Source organism: Neovison vison, chromosome 8, assembly GCF_020171115.1.
Source record: "Neovison vison isolate M4711 chromosome 8, ASM_NN_V1, whole genome shotgun sequence".
Lineage (NCBI taxonomy): Eukaryota > Metazoa > Chordata > Mammalia > Carnivora > Mustelidae > Neogale > Neogale vison.
The window spans coordinates 117,297,553-117,306,394 of NC_058098.1; the positions used below are offsets into that span (position 1 = coordinate 117,297,553).

The 8,842-nt window shown below is 38.4% G+C and overlaps 1 long non-coding RNA gene across 1 annotated transcript in view; it reads left to right on the plus strand.

The window, feature by feature from the left end:
- Nucleotides 1-8,537, plus strand: part of LOC122915780 — a 123,163-nt gene extending 114,626 nt beyond the window's left edge. Inside the window, exon 3 of the long non-coding RNA XR_006386091.1 lies at nt 8,480-8,537. This is a non-coding gene — a long non-coding RNA (uncharacterized LOC122915780). The remainder of the gene's footprint in view (nt 1-8,479) is intronic.
- The last annotated feature ends 305 nt before the right edge of the window (nt 8,538-8,842 follow it).

An 8,842-nucleotide genomic window follows, 5' to 3' on the forward strand; every position in this document is an offset into this window, starting at 1 on the left:
GCACATACCCTCCCCAATGTCCATAACCCCTCCCCCGGGCAACCCTCAGTTTGTTTTGTGAGATTAAGAGTCTCTTATGGGTTGCTGGGTGGAGGGGGGTTGGGAGAAGGGGGGTAGGGTTATGGACATTGGGGAGGGTATGTGCTTTTGGGTAAATTGGAAGGGGAGATGAACCATGAGAGACTATGGACTCTGAAAAACAATCTGAGGGGTTTGAAGTGGCGGGGGGGTGGGAGGTTGGGGTACCAGGTGGTGGGTATTATAGAGGGCACAGCTTGCATGGAGCACTGGGTGTGGTGAAAAAATAATGAATACTGTTTTTCTGAAAATAAATAAATTGGGGAAAAAAAAAAAAAAGAGTCTCTTATGGTTTGTCTCCCTCCCGATCCCATCTTGTTTCATTGATTTTTTTCCAATCTCCCAAACCCCCCACGTTGCATCTCCCCTTCCTCATATCTGGGAGATCATATGATAGTTGTCTTTCTCCAACTGCCTTATTTCGCTAAGCATAATACCCTCCAGTTCCATCCACATCATAGCAAGTGGCAAGATTTCATTTCTTTTGATGACTGCATAGTATTCCATTGTATATATATACCACATCTTCTCTATCCATTCATCTGTTGATGGACATCTAGGTTCTTTCCATAGTTTGGCTATTGTGCACATTGCTGCTGTAAACATTTGGGTACACATGCCCGTTCAGATCACTACATTTGTATCTTTAGGGTAAATACCCAGTAATGCAATTGCTGGGTCATAGGGTAGCTCTATTTTTAACTTTTTGAGGAACCTCTATGCTGTTTTCCAGAGTGGTTGCACCAAGGTTATGTATTTTTTAAACTAAAGCCATATCCCATAGATTTCAATAATTAGTGTCCTCAGTCCTGTCAACTTCTAGATGATTTCTAATTTCACTTTTGTTTTTCTCTTGACCCATAAATTACTTTTAAAACCTTCTTAATTTCAGCTGCAGTTGTTTTAACATTTCATTAAACTTTGCTTAAGTTATCTCATTTTTGAGATGTTCTTATTTTTGTTTATATTTTTATTTTGTAGCCAAATAATGAGATGCTAAAGCATCTCGTCCACATTTTGGAACTTTCAAGATTTATTTTTGTGGTCAAGTACATAATACTTTTATTGTAATTCTTACATTTTCTGTGTTAAATCCTTTTGCTATCATTACTTTTTTTTCCCCCCCAATGACCTATCCAGTTCTGGAAGAGGCATATTAAAGTTCCACAGTCCTGAATACTCTGCCAGTTATCAAGTTCTTATCTCTCAGTTCCAAATGTACCCTTCATTGCCCTCTTTGTGAAACTAGAGCTGGGTGCTCTAAATGTTTCCCTTTTGACACCTGGCATAATATTAGCCTTTCGCAGTAGATGGTGGTGGAGGGACACTGCTTGTAAGTTTCACAGTCACCCTAGGTAGCTTCTAAGCAATTCCACTTCACCGCATGGGCAACCTCCTGGCAACTTCTGTTGTTCTTCCAATAAGCAATTCCTGCTTACCAGCTGCAATCTGCCATACCGGTACCTTGGTAAAGTTCACTATCCAAGGGCCTAGTTACATTCTTTCTCATGATACTTAAATCTTAAGCTGGCATTAAGAGTAGATGAGGGAGGTAGCTTTCCCAAACTTGTTCCTCCTTGCTTAAGTACTCTGTCTCAGCCCTTGGGGTGGTGATTATTCTCTTTATCTGCCCTTCCTGCATTCTTTAGAGCTCACTTTACTTCTTTGTAGCTAATCTCCTGTTACTAGTTAAAAATTCTTTGTATTAAACTTTCCCTGTTCAAATTGCAATGTGATTATCATCTCCTGACTGGACCGTTTCTGATACATATACCAAGTAGTTTTTCAGCTTTTTAAAAACTTACTGTTGGATGATGTCTCTCTGCTGGATTTGATACTTTATTTTTATGTGGAATTCCCCATTTTTTAAATATCATAATGACCACCCCTTTTTCTTTGCATTTACTACTCATATCTTCACCCTTCCCTTTATCTATAACCCTTACGGGTTGTTTTTTGTGGGTATTGTTGTTGTTGTTTGTTTGTTTTTATATTTCAGTTACATCTCATAAAAAGCAGACAACTGGACTTTGTCATTTAATTGGAGAATTCAACCTATTTACATTTATCGTGAAACGTGATAAGTTTGTTCTAATTCCCATCTAATTTTATGTTAATCTCTTTATTATACTCTTTCCTTTTCTCTTTGTGTGTGTGTGTTCCTCTACTTTCTTTTTTTTTAATTTTTTTTAATTTTTTCTTTTCAGTGTACCAGAATTCATTGTTTATGCACCACACCCAGTGCTCCATGCAATACGTGCCCTCCACAATACCCACCACCAGTCTCACCCAACTTCCCACCCCCACCCCCCGTACTCTTTCCTTTTCTTATGATTTTTAACTTCCACTAGCTTAAACAAATTGTGCGTGTGCATGCGCACACGCGTGTTCTGTTTACTTTGTTTTGCATTCCAGTTGCCCCTAACAATCATTTAGAAATAGTACTCTTTCTCTATTTGCTAGTTCATTAGCATGTATTTTAAACAGTCACATTAAAACCCATATTTCTCTGAGATTTTATTAAAATTAGTAGTACATTTACCATTCCCCACAATGATGGGACCTTAAGAGTATTTTACTCTCTCATTCATTCATACCATTTCCAAATCCTAGATTTTCTGAACTACTTCAGAAATGTAATTCCGTATTATTTTTTACTTTTTCCTCTAGAGTATGACTTTTCTCAGTATACTTATTCAAAAGTGATACTACAATTTGCAGTCACTTTATTCTCATCCACATATTTTTCTAGATTCATTGCTCACTGCTATATCTTGTACCCTTTATTTTCCATTTGCTTTAGATCTCTATTCAAATTTACTAACATTTAAGCTGGAGTACATCCTTGAGTAATTTTGAATAAGAATATGAGTAAAATACTTTGAGTTCCTACATATCCAAAAAATGTCCCAGTTTTGTTATCATATGAACAATAACTTTTCTGAGAGTAGGATTTTTATGCAACAGTGCTTTCTCTCTCAAAAGTTTATAAACATTATTCCACTAGCACCTACTGTGGCATATAAGAAGTCAAAGTCAAACATTCCTTTTCCATTATATTCAAACTTGTTTTACTGTCTGAAAAATATATATTTTTTCTTTTTCCACAGACGCCAAAATTTTCACAAAGATATGTTTAGATGTGTGTGTGTGTGTGTGTGTGTGTGTTTCCCATCATATCTGCCTGATGTTTAGTAAACTTTTTGATATTCATATCAGGGAGTTGAAGATTATTGCTTTGATTCCATTTCCATCTGCTCCTTTTTCTCTTGAAATGCTGATTATTTGCATATCACTTCTCTTAGGACTGTCCTCCATATCTCTTATACTTTCAGTCATGATTTACATTGCTTAGCATTTCTCTTTTGTGTTGAAATATAGTTCCTCCATTTAACCTTCTTATCACAAACTCAGTTTTCAGTAGTAATGATTCTTTTTTTCACTTTTAGTGGTACAGTCTCCCCTATCAGATCCACCTGTTTCCATTTTTCAGCTCTGTCTCCTTCCTGAGCTTTGTTTGCATACTCCTGTTAGAAAATGAGAGTCTCTTCAGCATGAGCTTTCACATAGCTTCAGCAGTGGTAGGTTATCAGGCAGTGAAATATATTACGGGATTTTCTCTACCAGAGGATGGGAGGTAACAGGGCTGAATCAAGTCCTTTCCACTAGGCTTAGTCAGGAGGCTCTTCCAAGTATAGAGAAATATACCACCTAACTGTATGGGAAAGGAGTAATTCTACCCTATCTAGACATTTTTCTCAGACCTAGTATCAGCAGGCAAAGTATTTCTTCTGGGTACTATGTAGTGTGAGAAAATAGGTTGGTTCTTCTATGTTAGCTCAAGTGTTTCACCTATGTTAGCTATAAGGCAGAGAGTTTCACTATAGGTTTTGCCAGAGATGCAGAACTGAAATGACTGGGTCCTTGGCCATCTTGGCATTGACAACAGTGGTGCCCAGACCTTGCATCTTGTCATTAGTGAATCCGAGGACTCAGATGTTACATTTGGGATCTCCTCCACCTTTTCCAATTTTAGGGTATACTTAGCTTAGTAATTCAGTGCCCCAACAGAAATCGTGGTGGTATATTGCTCAGGGCATTTACCCTGTTGATGTTAATCTTCATTATTTTGGTAAATATTGCTACAAAAGAAATTATTCTTTTTGTAAAATATTCAAACATTAGAGAAATACACAATGCACTTTGGGAAAATTGCTATTATCTCCTATCCCATCCTACTCCACCCCATCCCAGCCTCAAATCACCATGAGTGATTTGGTATGATTTTTCTTCAGGTACTCTTTCTATGTAGATACTAATATAAGTATAATAGAAGTTAAAATTTATAGTCAAAATCCTAAACAAATTCTCTTTATTTTTATAATGAGTTCACATCTGGCTCTGAAATCCCAGATTACTTAATGTGAATGTACTACTCAAATCAATTTCAGGATTTCTTGCAATATAGACAGTGATTTCTTGAGGGCTTCAGGTTTATGAATCAGTTACATCCTAGATTCATATTCATTTCCAGGATCTTCTCTACATCTACCTTTTCTCTTACTTGTCTATATTCTTATGGCCTGCTGCCATATAGGGTTAGTAAGTGTATTAGTCATGGTTCTTCAGAGAAACAGAACTAATAGACATAATAGAGAGATATATAAGAGGGTATTTATTATAGAAATTGGCTCATGCAGTTATGGAGGCTGAGAAGCTCCATGATCTGACACCTACAAGCTAGAAAGCCTAAGAAACTGATGGTATAACTCAGTCCAAGTCTGAAGGCCTCAGAATTAGGGGCCTGATGGTAGAAGTCCCAGGCAAAGTCCAAAAATCTGAGAAGGAGAGCAAAAGAAGATGGATGTCCCCGCTCAAGCAGAGAGAGCAAATTTGCCTTTCCTTCATCTTTTTGTTCTAGTCAGGCCCTCAACAAGCTGGAAGATGGCCACCCATACTGGGAAGGACCATCTGCTTTACTTAATTCACCAACTGAAATATTTTTTTTTAAGATTTTATTTATTCATTTGACAGACAGAGATCACAAGTAGACAGAGAGGCAGGCAGAGAGAGAGAGGAGGAAGCAGGCTCCCTGCCAAGCGGAGAGCCCGATGTGGGGCTCAGTCCAAGCATCCTGGGATCATGGCCTGAGCTGAAGGCAGAGGCTTTAACCCACTGAGCCACCCAGGCGCCCCCCCCTTTTTTTAAAGCACCAACTGAAATATTAATCTCTTCCAGAAACATCTTCACAGACACACTCCGAAATGATGTTTTTACCATCTATTTGGGCATCTTGTATCCCACTCAAATTGATGCAGAAAATTAACCATTCCAATAAGAAAAAAGAGATCATTTTTAGATTTGGGCCATTGTTAGGACTCTGTAGAGTCCTAACCAGACTCCTCCCATCTGTGCCCACACTTCCTAGAGCTTCCTCAAGCTTTCAGCTCAGCTGGTGTTTCCTGGAGTAGGGCTTCTTAGAGATTTCCACCACATATGCTGACTGTCTATGACCCAGGATGTCCTTTCCTCACCACTACTATGCAATTGTGATTTTTCCCTTCACCTTACACTTCTTCAGATATTTGCAGGTCTCCTGGCCCTGCCCCTCCACTACTTCTACATCTCACTGGGACAATTGGGCTCGGCCCATTCCTTTTGGAAGTCAAAAGAAATGCTCTCCTGTCTCCTACTTCTGCTATCTCCACATGCCACACAGCCATTTCTTCTGTTCTTCGTATCTTATGGTCTGGAATACTCCAACTAACTTCCTACATGAAGAATTATACAGATTTTCCTAATCCTAGGTCTTTAGTTCTAACTAAAGTTTAGTTCAAACAACAAGGTAAAATTTGGTTTTCTTCTCTCCTTCCTCCCATTGTGTATATGGCATAGAGAGGGGTGTTGGAAGGCAGAAAAAAGCAACCCACTTACTCCCAGTTCTTCCTCCTCTTCCTGCCAAATTCAGCCAAGCTTCACAAATGTGTCTTTACTTTCACACTAGGAAAAAAGAACAAAACTAGCAGTTGTCATAACATATTATTGTTATCAAAGTATTAGTCTACCCACAAATTAAAACCTTACATAGCAATAAAGCATATCAACGTTTTATTGTTGAACACCCAGATGTGCTGGCCTCCTGTGGATATTAGCTTTTTTTTTTTCACTCACCTTAAACTAAACATTGCATGGGACATACTTATACTAAAAATCTATTCATTGTTTATCTTAAATCCAAATTCAGCTGGGTATCCTGTATATTATCTGGCATCTTTACATTAATCACATTCAAAAGGGTTAGTCAGCCTCCTGATCTGCCTTCTCAGTAATCAGCACCTTCCCCCATAGCATAAAACATCTCTGAATGCCAGTCTTTCTTTCATATGGCTCTGCCTTTCTAAGGACACTGGTTTGGGAGTTCATCGTTAGTTTGTTTGTTTGTTTGTTTTTCAGTAACTTAAAGAAGATTTTTGAAATATATTTTATCTGTTGTCTGTGAGTTGAGTGGAAAAGTTGACATGAATTTCTCACCATATCTGAAAATAAAAGTCTTATGTTTATGTCTGAATATGTCATCTACTATGGTCCACAAGATGTTGAAGGGTTTGGTTGCTATCCAGGTGATATCGAAAGTTTTATTTTTTTATTTTTTTTTTAAAGATTTTACTTATTTATTTGACAGAGAGAGATCACAAGTAGGCAGAGAGGCAGGCAGAGAGAGAGGAGGAAGCAGGCTCCCTGCTGAGCAGAGAGCCCGACGCGGGACTCGATCCCAGGACCCTGAGATCATGACCTGAGCCGAAGGCAGCGGCTTAACCCACTGCGCCGTTTTATTTTTGACCTGAATGACTATCCTGGAAGCAATGTAATGTTGTGGGCTCCCCACCACAAGACCCTGTGCTGGCTATTGAACACTTCTGATTAAAAGGGTGTACCTCCAAGGACTAGGATCTAGGTTGTATGACAATCAAGGGGGATGATCACCTCTGCACAACTTCCAGCAACTCAAGTGAGCACTGAAGTTTCAAAGATGAAGCATCTGGGCATCCAACTCTTGGTTTCGGCTCGGGTCATGATCTCAGGGTCATGGGATCTAGTCCCATGCAGTCAGGCTCCAAGCTCAGCACGAAGTCTACTTGAGATTCTCTCTCTCCCTCTCCATCTGCTCTTTGCCCTGCACTCTTGCAAGTCCACATGTGCTCTCTCTCTCTCCAAAATAAATAAATAAATCTTAAAAAAAAAAAGAAAGAAACTCTGCTTAGGATTCTCTCTCCCTCTTTCTCTACCCCTCTGGCTCATGTACTCTCTCTCACAAATAAATAAATAAAATTTTAAAAACACAAAACAAAAACAAAGACCAAGCATAGAACACAGTTTTGATGTCCAGAATAATCGATAAAACTTCCCTCTTTCCCATCCCACAAAGTTTCACGAATAGTGAGAATCATGAGGATCTGGGACTCCTTCGTGTTCTGGCAAAGTATGAATTTTTCCTGTAAGGCTCTGACCTGCTCTAGTCAGACCTAAATGTCCTAGCTCCACCCATATACTTTGTCAAATGGCTCCATCTAGACACGGGATCTAGTTAAGGTAGGCAGCCTCCCATCTTATAGATCCTTTAACAAAGGTGAGGCATTCAGCTGCAGAAACAAAGGAACATGCTGTTATGAAGCCATATTCAGTTTCCAAAGTTGCACCCTGCAGACTTCTATCTGATGCCTACAAACTGGTAACATTCCAAGGGTATGTTTTAACTATAGCTTATTTACAACAAGGAGATCATATTATACATTCTATGTTACATTTGATTTACTATCTCTGTGAAATCCTCTTGGGCAAGCACATACAGTCCTATCTTGTTCCTTTTAATATGTGCAGTTTTCAATTGCATTAATAATATATCATGATATTTGTCATTATTTTAAAATTCAAAATTAACAAAAGCTTTTTTTATAGTCTTGGGGGGAAAATAGCCTAACTGCATATATTTAATGTAACGAAGTAATGTCAATGAGAGAAATTTTTTTAGCTCCACCCCTCAAATTAATATCTGGGTATATTTAAGCGTCGGTAACTCAGAGGTGGCTTCATCAACATTCATCCTAAAATTATATTCTGACTATATAGCAAATCTGCACTGGCTACATGGGTCTGGGAACTTGACTGTTGCTCAATATGGCTTACTTTGTCCCTAATCACCACTGCCCCTTTTCATTACCCATGGGATCCTCTAAGATGTTATGATCCCTTTTAAGCTTGCTTTCCCAGGCTTCACTGTAAGTCATAATATTGCCATGTGCTCCACTGAGAAAATAGAAGTATTTGAGTAGAATTTTCCTTACCTTACCTTACTGCAACCTCTGACTGACCTAAAACATTCTCATCCTTTCTTTTCTTCTAGCATCTCATCTCACATGAAGATACTTCTTTTCTCCACCTGGATGCCACAAGATGATCAGATGTCATGTGAGTACCCAAATAAGAATACTTTGGTACTCAGGAGATTAAACTACATGAAGGTTTAATATGTATGCCTGACCTCCAAGGTATGAAATAGAAGGAAAGTGTACATTGAAAGAAAAAAAGAGGGGAGAAGGGGAATGTGCAATATATTAATAATACAACAACTAAAACCCTGGACTTCATGATGTTGCAGACTTATAAAGTTACAGAACAATATTTTGAGTGAATATTCAATCATAGCTTCCAATGTCTATTGATACTTAACATTCCAGACAATGTTGTGTGATATTAGCAGTGATTT